The following is an 18,792-nucleotide window of genomic DNA, read 5'->3' on the forward strand; positions in this document are numbered from 1 at the left end:
CTTTATCTAAAATAACTACTCCTGCTTTACTTTTATTAATTTTCATATGATCTATCTTTTCTCATTACTTTACTTTCTACCTGCCTATGTACATATATTTGACATGAATTTCTTTTAAGCAGCAAATGGTTTGGTCAATCCATATCTTTTAATTTGTGTTATTAGACCATTTTTACATTTGATGAAAATATTGTTATTACTATCATTTGAGTTATTTGTCCCTCAGAGGCAGACGGTCATTTTTCTCTCACTGTTATCCAATTTAATTTTTTCATTAATTTTCAGAAGTCTTACCATGAGGTTTTGGTGTGGATTCTGTGGGATTATCTTGTTTGGGACTTGAAACTCTTCTTGAATCTGCAGGTTTATGTATTCTGCCAAATATGGCAAGTTTTCAACCATTATTGGTTGAAATATTTTTTCAGCACTGTTCTCTTTCTTGCTTCCAGTACTCCAGAGACATGAATCATAGAATTTTTATTATTGTGTAACAGGTCTCCAAGACTCTGTTCAATTTAAAAATGTATTACCTTTCTGATGTTCAAATTGTGTAATTTTTATTGTTCTAACTTTAATTTCACTATTTTTTGTCTCCCCATTCTGTTCTTTAGTCTATCCATTGTGTATTTTATTTTGTTTATTGTATTTATTTTTAGCTCTAAAACTTCAATTTGGTTCTATCTCTTTAATTATGATAAAATACATATAACAGAAGTTTTACCATTAGAGATATTTCATATATTCACTATGTGCAACCATCACTGTTATCTAGTCCCAGAACATTTTCATCACCCCGAGGAGAAACCCCTTAACCGTTAAGTAGTCATTTAAAACTCCTCTCTCCACTAAATCACAGACAACCACTAATATACTTTCTGTCTCTATTGATTTGCCTAGATATACTGTATAAATGGAATAATACAATATGCGACCTTTCATGTCTGGCTTCTTTCACCTAGCATAATGTTTTTGAGGTTCATGCATGTTGTAGCATGCATAAGTACTTCATTTCTTTTAATGGCTGAATAATATTCCATTGTATAGATATGTCAAATTTTGTTTATCCATTTTGATCATCCAAATTGATAATTTATGGACATGTGTATTGTTTCTACCTTTTGGCTATTGTGAATAATACTGCTCTGAATATTTGTGTATATATTTTTGAACACCTGTTTTCAATTCTTTTGGGACCATATCCAGGAGTGGAATTGTTGAATCATATAATAATTCCATGCTTAACTTTTTGAGGAACCACCAGTTTTCCACAGGAGTTTCACCTTTCTACATTCCCACCAGCAATGAATGAAGTTTTCCATATCCCCACATTGTCACAAACACTTATAATCCTCTTTTTTAATTGAAGTATAGCTGACACACAATGTTACATTGGTTTCAGGTGTACAACAGAGGGATTCCACAACTCTATATGCTATGCCATGTTCACCACAAGCATATCTACCATTAGTCACCATACAACACTATTACAATACCATTGACTCTATTCCATTCCCTATATTGTACCTTTCATCTCTGTGAATTATTCATTCCATAACTGGAAGCCTATACCTCCCACTGCCTTTCACCCTTTTGCTCATTCCCCTTTCCGCCCATCCTGCCTTCTAGCAACCATGTTTGTCCTCTGTGCTTATGGGTTTATTTCTGATTTGTTTGTTGGGTTGCTTTGTTTTTTAGATTCTATATATAAGTGAAATCATACAAAATTGGTCTTTATCTGTCTGACTTATTTCACTTAGCGTAATACCTTCTAGGTCCATCCATGTTGTTGCAAGTTACAAGATCTCATTCTTTTTTAGGCTGAGTAATATTCCAGTGTGTGTGTGTGTATTTATCTATTTATCCATTTATCTATTGATGGACACCTTTGTTGCTTCCATGTTGTCTATTTAAATAATATTGCAATTAACATAGGGCTGCACATATCTTTTTAAATTAGCGTTTTCATTTTCTTTGGGTAAATACCCAGTAGTGGAATTACTGGTTGTATGGATTTTTAATTTTTAAATTTTTCAGAAAACTCTGTATGGCTTTCCACAGTAGCTGCACCAATTTACATTCTCACTAACAGAGCACAAGAGTTCCTTTTTCTCCACATCCTCACCAACATTTTTATTACTTGACGTTTTGATACCAGCCATTCTGACAGGTATAAATTGATATTTCATTTTGGTTTTGATTTGCATTTCCCTGATGATTAGTGGTGTTGAACATCTTTTCTGTGTCTGTTGGCCATGTGTATGTTTTTTTGGAAAAATGTCTATTCTGGTCTTCTCATTTTTTAATGTTTTTTTGGTGTTGAGTTGTATCAGTTCTTTATAAATTTTGGATATTAAACCCTTATCAGATATATCATTTGCAAATATCTTCTCCCATTCAGTAGGTTGCTTTTCTCTTTTGTTGATGGTTTCCTTCACTGTACAAAAGCTTTCATTTTGGGGTAGCCCCAATACTTTATTTTTGCCTTTGTTTCCCTCACCTAAGGAGACATACCTAGCAAAATGCTACTAAAGCCAATGTCAGATTACTGGCTGTTTTCTTCTAGGAGTCTTATGATATCTGGCTTTACATTTAGGTCTTTAATCCATTTTGTTTATTTTTGTGCATGGTGGGACAAAGTGGTCTAGTTTTATTCTTTTGCATATAGCTGTCCAGTTTTCTCAGAACCATTTACTGAAGAGACTGTCTTTTCCCCATTGTATATTCTTGCATCCTTTGTTGTATATTAATTGAATATGCAGATGTGGTTTTATTTCTGGACTATCTTGTTTCATTGATCTAAGTGTCTATTTTTATGCCAGTATCATACCGTTTTGATTATTATAGCTTTGTAGTATATCTTGGAATTTGGGATGTGATACCTCCAACTTTGTTTTTCTTTCTCAAGAGGGCTTTGGCTATTCATGGTCTTTTGTGGTTGCATATAAATTTTAGAATTATTTGATCTAGGGGAACCTGGGTGGCTCAGTCGTTAAGTGTCTGCCTTCTGCTCAGGTTGTGATCCCAGGATCCTGGGATCGAGCCCTGCATTGGGCTCCCTGCTCTGCGGGAAGCCTATTCTCCCTCTCCCACTCCCCCTGCTTGTGTTCCCTCTCTTGCTGTCTCTCTCTGTGTCAAATAAATAAATAAAATCTTTTTAAAAATTTTAAAAAAAGAATTATTTGATCTAGTTCTGTGAAAAATACCACTGGTGTTTTGATAGAGATTGCATTAAATCTGTAGATTGTTTTGGGTAATATGGACATTTTAACAATGTTAATTCTTCCAATCCATGAGCATGGAATATCTTTCATTTGTTTGTGTCATCTTCAATTTCTTTCATCAATGTTTTATGGTTTTTAGATTACAGGTCTTTCATCTACTTGGTTAAGTTTATTCCTAGGTATTTTATTCTTCTAGTTGCAATTATAAATGGAATTTTTTCATTTCTCTTTCTGCTATTTCATTATTAGTATATAGAAATGCAACATATTTCTGTATATTAACTGTATATCCTACAACTTTACCAAATTCATTTATTACTTCTAATATTTTTTGGTTGAGTCTTTAGGATTTGCTATGTACATTATCATGCCATGTGCAAGTAGTGACAATTTTACTTCTGCCTTGCGAATTTAGATGCCTTTTATATCTTTTTCTTGTCTGATTGTTGTGGCTAGGACTTCCAGTACTATGTGAATAAAACTAGTGAGAGTGGACATCCTAGCCTTGCTTCTGATACCAGAGGGAAATCTCTCAGGTTTTCACCATTGAGTATGATGTTAACTGTGGGTTTGTCATACATGGCCTTTATTATGTTGAGGTATATTCCCTATAAACCCACTTTGTTGAGAGTTTTTATCATGAATGGATGTTGAAGTTCGTCAAATACCTTTTCTGCATCTATTGATATGATCATGTGATTTTTATTCTTTGTTTTTTTAATGTGGTATATCACATTGCTTTGTGAATATTGAACCATCCTTGCATCCCTGGAATAAATCCCACTTGATTGTGGTGAATAATCTTTTAATGTATTGTCGAATATGATTTGATTATGTTTTATTGAGGATTTTTGCACCTACGTTCCTCAACGATATTGTTCTTTCTTCTTTTTTTGTAGTGTCTTTGTTTGATTTTGGTATCAGGGTAATGCTGGTCTTGTAGAATGTATTTGAACACTTGCTTTCCTCTTCTACTTTTTGGAATAGTTTGAGGAAAATGGATATTGACTCTTCTTTAAATATTTGATAGAATTCATCTATGAATCTATCTGGTCCTGGACTTTTGTTTGTTGAGAGTTGTTTTTATTACTGATTTAATTCTGTTGCTAGTAATTGCCTGTGCAGATTTTCTATTTCTCCTGATTCAGTTTTGGAAGATTATATGTTTCTAGGAATTTATCCATTTTTTTTCTAGGTTGTCCAGTTTGTTGGTGTATAATTTTTTCTATTAGTCTCAAAATCTTTTGTATTTCTATGGTGTTAGTTGTCACTTCTAATCTTTTCCTTTATTTTTGAGGGTCTTTTATACTTTTCTCTTGTTGAGTCTGGTTAAAGGCTTATTTTGTTTATCCTTTCAAAGAATCAGCTCTTGATTTCATTGATCTTTTCTTTTTTAAAAAATATTTATTTATTTATTTTAGAGAGAATGGGCATGGAGGGGCAGAGGGAGAGAGAGTATTAAGCAGACTCTGTGCTGAGCATGGAGCCCAATGCAGGGGTCGATCTTATGACCCTGAGATCATGACCTGAGCTGAAACTAAGAGTTAGGTGCTTAACCCACTGTGACACCCAGGTGCCCCTTCATTGATCTTTTCTATTGTTTTTTAATCTCTATTTCATTTATTTCCACTCTGATCTTTGTTATTTCCTTCATTCTACTAACTTCAGGCTTTGTTTGTTCTTCTTTTTCTAGTGTGTGTGTGTGTGTGTGTGTGTGTGTTTAAGTTTAGTTTGTTTTTTTGAGATTTTTCTTGTTCCTTGAGTTAGGCCTGTATCGCTATAAATTTTTTTCCATCTTAGAATTGCTTTCACTGTGTCTCAAAGATTTTGGGCCATTGTGTTTTCATTTTCATTTGTCTCCATGTATTTTTTAAAATTTCTTCTTTGATTTCTTTGTTGACCCATTGGTTGTTTAATAGTGTGTTATATAGCTTCCACATGTTTGGGTTTTTTTTTTTTCCCAGTTTTTTTTTCTTATAACTGATTTCTAGTTTTATACCATTCTGGTTAGAAAAGCTGCCTGATATGATTTCTTCTTTTTTAATTATGTTCAGTTAGCCAGCATATAGTACATCATAAGTTTTTGTTGTAGTGTTCAATGATTCATTAGTTGTGTATAACACCCAGTGCTCTTCCTAACACATGCCCTCCTTAATACCCATCACCCGATCACCCCATCCCCCCATCCCTCTCCCTTCTGTAACCCTCAGTTTGTTTTCCAGAGTCCAGAGTCTCTCATGGTTTGTCTCCCTCTCTGATTTCTTCCTATTCTGTTTTCCCTCCCTTACCCTGTGATTTCAATCCTAAATTTATTGGGACTTGTTTTGTGGCCTAACATGTCATTTATCCTGGAGAATGTTCCATGTGTACTTGAAAAGAATATGTATTCAGTTGTATTTGGATGGAATATTGTGTATATATCTATTAAGTCCATCTGGTCTAATGTGTCATTGAAAGACATTATTTCCATATTGATTTTCTGCCTATATGATCTATTCCATGGATATAAGTGGGATATTAAAGCCCCCTACTATGACTATATTGCTATCAATTTCTCCCTAAATGTATGTAAATATTTGATTTATATATTTAGGTGCTTCAATGTTGTATACATAGATATTTACAATTATTATATCTTTTTTGTTGGATTTATCCCTTTATCATTATGTAGTGTGCTTCTTTGTCTTTTGTTATATTCTTTCTTTTAAAATCTATTTTGTCTGATATACATATCGCTACCTTGGATTTTTTTTCCCTTCACTTTCATTTCTGTGGAATATCTTTTTCCATCCCTTTTCTTTCATTCTGTGTGTGTCTTTAGGTCTGAAGTGAGTCTCTTGTAAGCAGAATATAGATGGGTATTTTTTTTCTATTCCATTACCCTGTGTCTTTTGATTGGAGCATTTAGACCATTTATATGTAAAGTAATTATTGATAGGTATGTAATTATTGCCATTTTATTAATTGTTTTCAAATTGTTTTTGAGGTTTTCTATGTTCCTTTCTTCTTCTCTTTCTGTTTCCTTGTAATTGATGACTTTCTTTAGTGTTATGCTTGCCTTTCTTTCTCTTTTTTTTGTGTATCTGTCATAGGTTTTGGTTTGTCATGAGGTTCATATATAACATTCTGAGTATATAACAGTTAATATTAAGTTGATGGTCACTTAAGTTTGAACACATTCTAAAATAACTTAATTTATCCTCCCTTCACTTTTTATGCATATGTTGTCATATTTTATAACTTTTTATTTTGTGAATCACATTAACTAATTTTTTAGATATAATTCATTTTACTACTTGTCTTTTAATCTTCATATTAGCTTTATAAATGATTTTTCTATCTTTACTGTATGTTTGCTTTTACTCACGAAATTTTTCCCTTCATAATTTTTTTTTACTTCTAATTATGGCCTCTTTTTTTCCCCTTAAAGAAGTAACTTTAACATTTCTTGTAAGACCAGTTCAGTGGTGATGAATTCCTTTAATTTTTATTTGTCTAGGAAACTCTATCTTTCCTTTGATTCTGAATGATAACCATGCCTCGTAGTGTATTCTTGGTTGTAGGTTTTTCCCTTTCAGCACTTTGAATATATCATGCCACTCTCTCCTGGCCTGTAAGGTTCTTGCTGAAAACTCAGCTGATAGCCTTATGGGGTTTTTCTTTGTATGTAACTAATTGCTCCTCTCTTGCTCCTTTAAAAATCTTTTTTTTATCTTCAAACAATCCTAAAATTTGTATGGAATCAGAAAAGACCCAGAATCACCAAGGAAATGTTGAAAAAGAAAAACAAAGTTGGGGGCATCACCTTGCCTGATTTCAAGCTATATTACAAAGCAGCGATCACCAAGTCAGCATGGTACTGGCACAAAAACAGATATATAGACCAATGGAACAGAATAGAGAGCCCAGATATGGACCCTCAACTCTATGGTCAAATAATCTTTGACAAAGCAGGAAAAAAATATGCAATGGAAAAAAGACAGTCTCTTCAATAAATGATGCTGGGAAAATTGGATAGCCACATGCAGAAGAATGAAACTCGACCATTCTCTAACACCATACACAAAGATAAACTCAAAATGGATTAAAGACCTCAGTGTGAGACCGGCATCCATCAAAATCCTAGAGGGGAGCATAGGTAGTAACCTCTTGGACATCAGCCACAGCAACTTCTTTCAAGATACATCTCCAAAGGCTAGTGAAACTAAAGCAAAAATGAACTTTTGGGACTTCATCAAGATAAAAAGCTTCTGCACAGCAAAGGAAGCAGTCAACAAAATAAAGAGGCAACCCACAGAATGGGAGAAGATATTTGCAAATGACACTACAGATTAAAGGGCTGGTATCCAAGATCTATAAACAACTTCTCAAATTCAACACCCAAAAAACAAATAATCAAGTCAAAAAATGGGCAGAAGACATGAACAGACACTTCTCCAAAGAAGACATACAAATGGCTAACAGACACATGAAAAAATGTTCATCATCATTAGCCATCAGGGAAATTCAAATAAAAACCACATTGAGATACCACCTTACACCAGTTAGAATGGCAAAAATTGACAAGGCAAGAAACAACAAATGTTGGAGAGGTTGTGGAGAAAGGGGAACCCTCTTACACCGTTGGTGGGAATGCAAGTTGGTACAGCCACTTTGGAAAACAGTGTGGAGGTGCCTCAAAAAATTAAATATAAAGTTACCCTATGACCCAGCAATTGCACTCCTGGGTATTTACCCCAAAGACACAGATGTAGTGAAAAGAAGGGCCATATGCACCCCAATGTTCATAGCAGCAATGTCCACAATAGCCAAAGTGTGGAAAGAGCCGAGATGCCCTTCAACAGATGAATGGATAAAGAAGATGTGTTCCGTATATACAATGGAATATTACTCAGCCATCAGAAAGGATGAATCCCCAGCTTTTATATCAACATGGATGGGACTGGAGATTATGCTAAGTGAAATAAGTCAAGCAGAGAAAGTCAATTATCATATGGTTTCACTTATTTGTGGAACATAGGAATAGCATGGAGGACATTAGGAGAAGGAAGGGAAAAATGAAGGGGGGGGAATCGGAAGGAGAGATGAACCATGAGAGACTATGGACTCTGAGAAACAAACTGAGGGTTTTAGAGGGGAGGCGGGTGGGGGGAATGGATTAGCCCAGTGATGGGTATTAAGGAGGGCACGTACTGCATGGAGCACTGGGTGTTATACGAAAACAATTAATCGTGGATCACCACATCAAAAACTAATGATGTACTGTATGGTGACTAACATAACATAATAAAATAAAATTTAAAAAAATTCTTTTTTATCTTTAATTTTTGACATTTTAAATATTATGTGTCATTGTGTGGACTTCTTTGGATTCATCTTTTTGGAACTCTGGGCTTCCTGAATCTGGATGTCTGTTTTCTTCTCCAGGTTAGGAGGGTTTCATGTATTATTTCTTCAAATAAGTTTTATGCTTCTCTCTCACTCTTACCCATCTGGATCTCTTATAATTCAAATGTTTGGGTGTTTTTTTTTTTTTTTTTTTGATGTGTTCCAAGAGATCCTTTAACTTACTCTCATTTAAAAAAAAATTTTTTTTTTCTTTTTGCTGTTCAACTTGGGTGCTTTCCATTACTCAGTCTTCCAGATCATTGATCTGTTCTTCTGCATCCTCTAATCTACTATAGATTCCTAGTGTGTTTTTCATTTCAGTTACTGTATTCTTCAAATTTGATTGGTTCTTCTTTTATATTTTTCTATCTCTTTGTTGAAGTTCTCAATGAGTTCATCCAGTCTTCTCTCCAGTCCAATGAGCATCTTTATGACCATTAGACCATTACTTGGTACTATTTTTCAAGTAGATTGTTTTTCTCCATTTCATTTAGTTCTTTTCCTGAGGTTTTGTCTTGTACTTTCATTTGGAGCATATTCCTCTGTCTCTTCACTTTTCTTGACTTTCTGTGTTTGTTTCTATGAGTTAAGTGGAACAACTACTTCTAAACTCGAAGGAATAGTCTTTTTTATTGTTGTCCCCTGTGTGGACTGTGTGTGCCTGGTTTGGCTGGTTGGCTGGAGCTGTGGCTGGCATGGGCTGGTGTTCCCAGGGCATTCTGTGCTGGGGCTTCCCAGGTGGAATGGACCTAAGCTGAAGTGGACCTGGACTGGGGTGGTTCCCAGTGTGCAGGGCACTCTGGCAGGACAGCTGAAGGTGAAGTGGGTACAGGGTGAGGAGTACTGGGGCTCTTCACACAGAGGGCATTCTGGCAAGATGACTGAAGATGAAGGGGGTATAAGCTGGTGTGTTCCAGAGTGCCCAGCACAGGGGGTGCCCTGGGAGGGCAGCAGGAGCTTAGACAGTGCAGGTGGGGCGGGTCCCAGTGTGCTCCACACATGGGGCACCTGGTGGGGTAGCTGTAGCCAAGGCGGGTGCGAACCAGAAGGCAGGAGTCCTGGGGTCTTCCATGCAGTGGGCAGTGGGGCAGCTGAAGACAGGTATTCCCAGTGTGGTCTACACCAGGGTACCCTGGAAAGTTGTGTGGAGCCAAATTGACGTGGGCCTGGATCTTTACACCTGTGCCACCTCGGTGAGATGGCTGGAGCTATAGTGAGCCCTGACCAATGTTGTCCCAATATGTGCCATACTGGGGCTACCTTAGTGGGATGGCTGGGGCTGGTGTGGGCTGGGTCCTCAGGCTCACTGAGGCAGTAGGCTGGCTAGAATGCTTGGACCCTGCTCCTGTCTATGCTGTCAAGTTGGAGGGGGAAAGTGATGCTCACCATGATGTTCACCAGCCTCTCTGACCTGGAGAGAGTTCCAGCAGCTCTTGCACTGTTTGGCAGGGTTCTAGGGCTGGATTTTTTATATTCTGGTTGCCATTTTAAACACATCTTTTTTTTTCTGTGCCCCAGGGCAGATGAATCTACTCATGGTCCCTCAATACTATCCCTTCCCACTGCAGTTTGCAATGTCAGGGGTGAGTGTTCCTTTCGTTACCATGTCTCCATTTGTCTTGTTCTCTATATGGTTTCTTTATCTTTTGTTGTATAGAAGCTGTTCACTTAGCCCTCAGTTTTTCTTCAGGAAAAATTGCTCCATAAATAGGTGTAGATTTGGTATGTCCCATAGAGGAGGTGAGTTCAGGGTCCTCATATGTCACCATCTTGGATCAGAACTCCTTCTGGTTTTTTTTTTTTGTTTTTTTTTTTGTTTTTTTTTTATTCTTATAGCCATCCTAGTGGGGGTGAAATTGTATCTCATTGCAGTTTTGATTTACATCAAAGATGCTGAGCATCTTTTTGTGTGCTTATTGGCAATGTGTATATCTTTGAAGAAATTCCTATTCAAGTCTTTTGCCCATTGTTAACTGGGTTGTCTTTTTGTTGTTGAATTGTAAGAGTTCTTTTATATTCTGGATACTAAACACTTATCAGATATATTATTTATAAATATTTTCTTCCCTTCTATAGGTTGTCTTTTCCCTTTCTTGGTTGTCCTTTGATACATAAATGTTTTTACTTTTTTTTTTTTAAAGATTTTATTTATTTATTTGAGACAGAGAGAATGAGAGACAGCATGAGAGGGAGGAGGGTCAGAGGGAGAAGCAGACTCCCTGCCGAGCAGGGAGCCCGATGCGGGACTCGATCCCGGGACTCCAGGATCATGACCTGAGCCGAAGGCAGTCGCTTAACCAACTGAGCCACCCAGGCGCCCAAATGTTTTTACTTTTGATGAAATTTAATTTATCTATTTTTTCTTTTGCTGCTTGTGTTTTTTGTGTTATGTTTAAGAAACAATTGCCAAACCCAAAGTCATGAAGATTTACCCCTATGGTTTCTTCTAAGAATTTTATGTTTAGTTCTTTGATCGTGTTGAGTTAATTTTTGTACATAGTGTGAAGTATATGCAACTTCATTCTTTTGCATGTGGCCATCCAGTTTTCCAGCATCATTTATTGAAGCGGATAGCTTTATCCTATTGAATAGTTGTGGCACTCTTGTTGAAAATCAGTTGACCATAAATTTGACGGTTTATTTCTGGACTCTAATGTATTCTATTGATCTATGTGTCTATTTGTATGCTAGTACCATACTGCTTTGATTGATGTAGCATTGTAATATGTTTTGAAATTGGGAAGTGTGAATCCTCTACCTTTGTTCTTTCTCAAGGTTGTTTGGCTATTTGGGTACCTTGCAATTCCATAGGAATTTTAGCATAAGCTTTTGCATTTCTTTGGAAAAAAGGCTGTTGGGAATTGCATTTAATCTGTGGATTGCTTTGAGGAGTATTGCCATTTTGACAGTATTAAATCTTTCAATGCATGAACACAGGATGTTTTCCCATTTATTTAGATCTTCTTTAATTTATTTCAGCAATGTTTTATAATTTTTAGTTGTATATATTTTGTACTTATTTGGTAATAAAAAATGGAATTTGAAATTTGGTAATTATAAATGAATTTATTCCTATGTATTTTAATATTTTGATGCTATTTTAATTTTGAAATAATTTCCTTTTTAGATTGTTCACTGCAAGTATACAGATGTTCAAAGAATGTTTGTGTTGATCTTTTACCCTACAACTTTGCTAAATTCCACTTGGTTCTTTATCATACCCTCCATTTGCTGAGATATTCTTTTTATTTCCTGTGGCTCTTTTTGGTCATTTGTTTTGAATGTGTTCATAATTGCTTATTGAAACATTAAAAAAAAATTTTTTTTTAAGATTTTATTTATTTGCGAGAGAGACAATGAGAGACAGAGAGCATGAGAGGGAGGAGGGTCAGGGGGAGAAGCAGACTCCCTGCTGAGCAGGGAGCCTGATGTGGGACTCAATCCCGGGACTCCAGGATCATGACCTGAGCCGAAGGCAGTCGCTTAACCAACTGAGCCACCCAGGCACCCTTTGAAACATTTTTATGATAGCTACTCTAAAACTTTTGTCAGATCATCCTGATATTTCTTTTATCTTCATGTTGACATCTACTCATTGTCTTATCTTATTTAGTTAGTCATCTTCTTGATTAAGTGACTTTTAAAAAAGATTTATTTATTTGAGAGAGAGAGAGCATGAGTGGGGGAGGGGCAGAGGGAGAGACTCTCAAGCAGACTCTTTGCTGACTGTGGAGCCCCATGCAGGGCTCAAGCCCACAACCCATGAGATCATGAGCTGAGCTGAAACCTTAAGTCAGACACTTAACTGACTGAGCCCCCCAGGCTCCCCTACAAGTGACTTTTGATTGAAACCTGGATTATGAGGCTCTGCTTTCTATTTAAATCTTCTACTTCACCTGGCCTGCTCTAAGATCACTCCATCAGAGGAAGTGGGAATGCCACTTCATTACTGCCAGGTGGAAGTAGAAGTCATTTCCCTACTTGGTCTTTTTTGATGCCCAAGAGGAGGCTCTTCATTATTGCTTTAAGAGGGTAAAGTTTTTGTCTTCCCATTAGGCCTACAGTGATACCTACCTGAATGGGAGGATTAGGTATTCCTTATTAGTGCTTTTCCCAAGTGTTTTCCACTGACACCACCAGATGATAACCTCCTTACCACTTAGTGGTGGTGAAAGTCTTGACTCTTCTCTAAATCTTTTCTGACACCACCCTAAGTGAGGAGGGGAAGTGGTACCTTCTTATTGTCAGATGGAGGAAGAAGTCCAGGTTCTCCACATGGTCTCCACTGACATTGAGATGGCAAGAGTCAGGAGGTGGTGGGGAGGAGGAGCCTCATTACTTCCCAGCAGGGATGAAGTCCCAGCTCCTTGCTTGGCCTTCTGTGACCACACCCTAGCAGCGTTTTTGAGGCACTTCATTATAGCCTGGCTAGCATGGAAAACTTGACTTCCTACTTGGGCTTTGCTGGTGTGTGAGTGACCACAGCTTTTTCCTGTGGTGTTTGGCTAACATAGACTGTTTGTTGTCTAAAAGTTTTTTGTCTTACTAGGCTGCCTCTTTCCTGACCCTTTGGCTAGAGAATGCAATATTTTTGTGGGGCTTTTGGGTTGCTGGCTCCTCTAGCACCTTCTGGGATATATGAGGCAAAAAGAAAACCTAGGGAACTCACCATCATGATATTCTTCGGATCCTGAGGTATCTAGTCAGTCTGACTTCTGTCTTCCTTTCTTGTGTGTATATCTATATATAGATATATACACACAATGTATACATATACAACTATTTATATTCCATATATAAAGTTGAACTTAGCAGAAGGTAGAAGAAATAGAGAAAAGTATGTCCATTACACCTTCTTAGAAAAATAAGTCTCTGAAGAGGTTTTAGAACAAATCAGTGTAGACTATTTCTTAAGAAATTTTCAATTTTATTCTCAGTACATACTCATAATGCAAGGGAAATAAGATTCATGTATTAGAAATAAAGAAATTGAGGCACAGAAGTGTTAGATACTTCCCCATTCCAAGTAGTGATTTCCAATTGAATACAAGGAGAGAGCCCAGTTTTTCTGACCAATAACTTAGGGTATTTCTATTAGATCGTACTTTATATTCCAATCAAACTTCTAGTCTTTTATGAACAAAGAAAGGATTTTCTTGTAATAACAGAATGCCTGCACGCTACAGCATGCTATGGCAACACTGAGAATTCTTGAAGAGCTAGAGAAACTTCAGCCATGGGGAACCTCAACCCATGTGTTAAAATCAGATAGGACATAGCTTGGCTGCAGCAGCACCTATTGGAGGAATCCGTGTTGCTGATATCAGGTAAATGACTTAAAGTAAATTTTCTGATAGGAATTCCTAGTCAGTGTACATTTTCCAAATATGGTTCCTGGGGCAAGCACAAATCTTCAATCTCAGGCCAATTTGTAAATGTAAAGTTGAAAGAGATCTCAGCTTTTTAAAATGAATCCTGCTGCTGCTTAGAGCTAGCAATCTGAAAGTTATCAATCTGTGTTGGGTGGCTCTAGAGAGCAAAATGAAGAAACAGCAGCAATTAGAGGAAGACAGTTGCATCTTGGTATAAGACTTCAAATGACCAAAGTTATCCATTATGGTATGGGCTGCCTCATTGGGTAATGAATGAATCCTTTATCACTGGATAGCTTCGAGCCAAGGTATACTGTAGAATTGATTCTTGCACTCAGTGGACACTTGGTCTAGATGAGTTCAGAGGTCTTGACTTACTTTAAGTTTTTATCATGACTTCTTGTGCGAAATCAATTCGGCAAAACCTTTTCTCTCCATCTTAGTCTGCTCAGGTTGCCATCACAAAATACCATCAACTGGGTGACATAAATAACAGAAATAAATGTATTTTCTCACAATTCTGGCAGTCTGAGATGAGGGTGCCAGCATGGTCAGACTCTGATGAGGGCTCTCTTCCTGGCTTGCAGATGGCCACCTTCTCACTGTATCTGCACATGGCCTTTCCTCCATGCATGTGCCTGGAGAGACAGAATTTCTCTTACTTCCTCTTCTTATAAGGGCCACCAATCCTATTGGATTAAGACCCCACCCTTGTGACCTCTTTTAACCTCCTAAAAGCTCTATCTCCAAATAGAGTCACATGGGGGATTAGGACTTCAACATATGAATTTTGGGGCACATAATTGAGTCCATAGGTCTCTATCCTATTCTTGCTCATGTTGTGTGTGTGTGTGTCCAAAACAATTCACTAGGATACAAGATTATGGAGTGTGTTACTTGACTGTCTGATTCATCTATGTAGTTCTCAAAGTGATTTGGGATAGTGCTTTTCATCTAGTAGGTTCTCAATATTTGTTGAATGAATGAGTAAATGAATGAAGCATTTACACAGGTGGAATGAGATGTTTTAGCTCTAACCGAAAAACACTGTTTCCTTCAAAGGTTTACCATTCACTAAAATGTCCCAACTTCTTAACATGGGTTCCAAAGTTCTTAATAATCTAGTTCCTGCCCACATTTTCTGCTTCATCTCCCCCCTTTCCATTCCTATCACCTAGAACCCAGCCATACCAAATTTTTTGCACTTCCCTGAACACATTAATTTCTTTCATACCTCCAAACTTCTGCCTGTGCATAAGTCCCTTTGCTCAAATGGTTTTTTTTAAAAAAAGATTGTATTTATTTATTTGAGAGAGAGAGTGCGAGAGAGAGAGAGCATGAGCAGGGGGAGAGGGTGAGGGAGAAGCAGACTCCCCCCTGAACAGGGAGCCTGACTCAGGACAATCCCAGGACTCTGGGATCATGACTTGAGCCAAAGGCAGATGCTTAACTGACTGAGCCACCCAGGTGCCCCCAAAATTGTCTTTCTTATCTTTTCAGCAGGCAACTCCTTCAAGACTCAATTCAAATGTCATAATCTTTATGAAGACCTTTCTGATTCCTCAAGAAAAAAAATAACAGTTCATTCCTTTGTGATTCCACAACATTGTATTCATGCCTCTATAATAGCCCTTTCCAAATAGACTTGTAGTTATTTATTTATATCTGTTGCCCCCACCAGACTGTGAACCACCCAAGGGCAGAAACTCTCATCTCTTTGTACTCCTAGCACCTACTAAATATTACATAGTGGGTGTTCAGTAAATGTTGGAGACATAAGTGCTTTTGAGCTACACAATCTGATATTACTTTGGCTACTCTTTTTATTTAGAAGTGAAATTAGTTTTATTTAACACATCAATCATATGAAAATAAGATAAATAGCAGAATGAGGCATGTAATCTTGCATTTATTTTATATATAGATAGATAGATATAGATATAGATGATTTACAGGAAATTTTATGACATATGGAGATAACATGTTCCTAAAAAGCTAGTAAATTTGATGTGTCAAAAGTTAAATAGCCCTAAGAAATACATGTACATGCATACATAAGTACTCATAGTTGTAATTTTCTTTTTCTGATTCAACATGATTTTGATTTTGGCATGTAGCCTTATAAATTAATGGAATTAATACACACTACATCTAGAGAAAGGTAGTTAATTCAACTTTCCAGTAGAAATATTAAATCTGCATTTTTTCTAGGCAGTCTCTATGCAGGCATATGTGACAAAGATCTGTTCCTACATTTCAGATGTGGTCACTTGATAAATTCAGTTACTGAACATGTTTTTCATCAAATTTTAAATTTCTAGTATCAGTCCTGTAATAAAGATTTTGAGATATGGAACATTAAGGGAGCAGAGATTAAAGAGGAACTGACATTGTTTTATACACAGAAAAAAAAGGAGATCCAAACAAAAGATGAAAGAAATAGTTATCACTACATCTCTACCTACATGAATTTGTCTATGTGAACTAAATGAAAATTGGAACAATATTTTGGCCGATATAAATTGAAATAGAAGAATTATCTTTCTAGTCTCTACTCTCTAGATAAGTGCTTCTCAGTATGGTCCCTGCCCCAGCAGCATTGATATCACTTGATAGTTTATTAGAAACTCAAATCCTTAGGTCCCACCAAAGACCTGCTGAATCAGAAATTCTTGGGGTGAAGCTTAACAATCTGTGTTTTGAACAAACCCTGCAGGTGATTCTGAGTGAATTCAAGTTTGAAAACGAACTACTGCTCTACATTTCTGAACTTCATGAATTCCCTGGATAATCACCTATCTTCCTTCCTCGTTTTTTCCTTTATGGGGATAATGATATATTGTTTTCTGGTGTTAATGATTATTATTATATAAAAAGACTGTTCCAGCTCCCTTGTCCCTGTGCTTTATAATGCTTGGATTCCTAGACCAGAAGCCCCAGGTTGTTTTTCCATCCTTTGATCCTTAACTTGGCTCCTCATTCTTAGAATATAAGCTTTATCTTCCTAGCTTTAAAAGCCTGAAAAACACACACTCAGGTAATAGAAATCACATACACTGTTTTCAGGGTGTGCAGAATGTGTGTGAGAATGAACTCTACCTAAAAGTCCTGTTATCCCATTTCTGGGACTCTTAGATATAATAAAACAAGGGTGGAGGTAAATATCTACAGTTTTTCATTGTAACCCTGGTTGTCATAGTGAAAAATTGGATAGTTCAAATGTTCATTAACAGGGGGATGACTGTACACATTATGTTAAATTCATATTATTGAATATTATATATCTGATTAAAAATTTATTAGCTCAGTACATACTCACATGGAAAGATGCCTGATGTATCGTAAAGTGATAAAAGTAAAACCAAGGTGCAAAACAGTATTGGTTTATACATTCTTACTACTTGGGAGAAAAAGACCATTTGAATTTACAGCATGGACATATTTTACATTTACAGTATAAAAGAAAACACTATCATCTATCTATCTCACTTATTTATTTATTTATTTATTTATTTATTTATTTATTTATTTTAGTGTTCCATGATTCATTATTTGCATATGATACCCAGTGCTCATTGCAATTATAGACAACAAATGATCATTACAATATGGTTTTAACTGCAGAAGAGTGCACTACAAAATAGCATACAGCAGGTATTTTTGAAATAATGTGACTATCTCAATGGGGCTTGGGTTGCATGGGTGTATGTATTTGTTAAAGCTCATTAAATGGTACCACTAAAATTTGTGTATTTCAGTGTATGTGAATTTTATCTAATTAAAGAGATGTGTGAAAGAATGAAAGTGGATCCCTCGTTTCGCCATATACAAAAATCAACTCAAAATGGTTTAAAGTCTTGAATGTAATGCCTGAAACTATAAAATTCCTGCAAGAAAACATAGGGGGTACACTTCTCAGTGTTGGCCTTAGGAATGACTTTTTTGAATTTGATCCCAAAAACAAAAGCAAAGGAAACAAAAGCAAAAATAAAAGTGGAGCTATACCAAATTAAAAAGCTTCTGCTTATCAAAGGAAACCATCAACAAAATGAAAAGGTAACCTACAGAATGGAATAAAATATTTGCACACCATATATCTGATAAGGGTTTAATATCCAAAATATATAAGAAACCTATACAACTTGATATTAAAAAACCCCTAATTTTAAAATGGTAAAAAGACATGGAAACAACCTAAGTGTCCATTGATGGATGAACGAATGAAGTCGTGATATATATATATTTTATATATATAGTATATGTATATAATACATATTTATTATATGTATATTATATATGTTTTATATATAATATACATATATATTGTATATATATTTCAGCCATAAAAAATGAGGAAATCCTACCATTTGAAACAACATAGATGGGCCTTGAGGGCATTATGCTAAGTGAAATAAATCAGTCAGAGAAAGACAAATACTGTATCATCTCACTTATATGAAAAATCTAAAACCAAAAAAACCCCATCAAACTCAGAGCAAAGGAGATCAGATTTGTGGTTACCAAAGGTGGGGGTGGGGAGTTGGAAAAAGGTGGTCAAATGATACAAAATTCTAGTTATAAGACAAATAAGTACTAGGGAAGTAATGTACATTATGGTAACTATAGTTAACACTACTGTATGATATATTAGGAAAGTTAAGAGAGTAGATCCTAGAGTTCACATCAAAAAGAGAAATAGTTTTTTTCTTTTTATTGTATCTATATGAGATGATAGGTGTTAACTAAACTTATTGTGGTAACCATTTCATATTATATGTAAATCAAACCATCACACTGCACACCTTAAACTC

The sequence above is a fragment of the Mirounga angustirostris genome, unplaced genomic scaffold (genome assembly GCF_029215605.1).
Source record: "Mirounga angustirostris isolate CCGP_5_RB_7025 unplaced genomic scaffold, mMirAng1.0.hap1 SCAF_11, whole genome shotgun sequence".
Lineage (NCBI taxonomy): Eukaryota > Metazoa > Chordata > Mammalia > Carnivora > Phocidae > Mirounga > Mirounga angustirostris.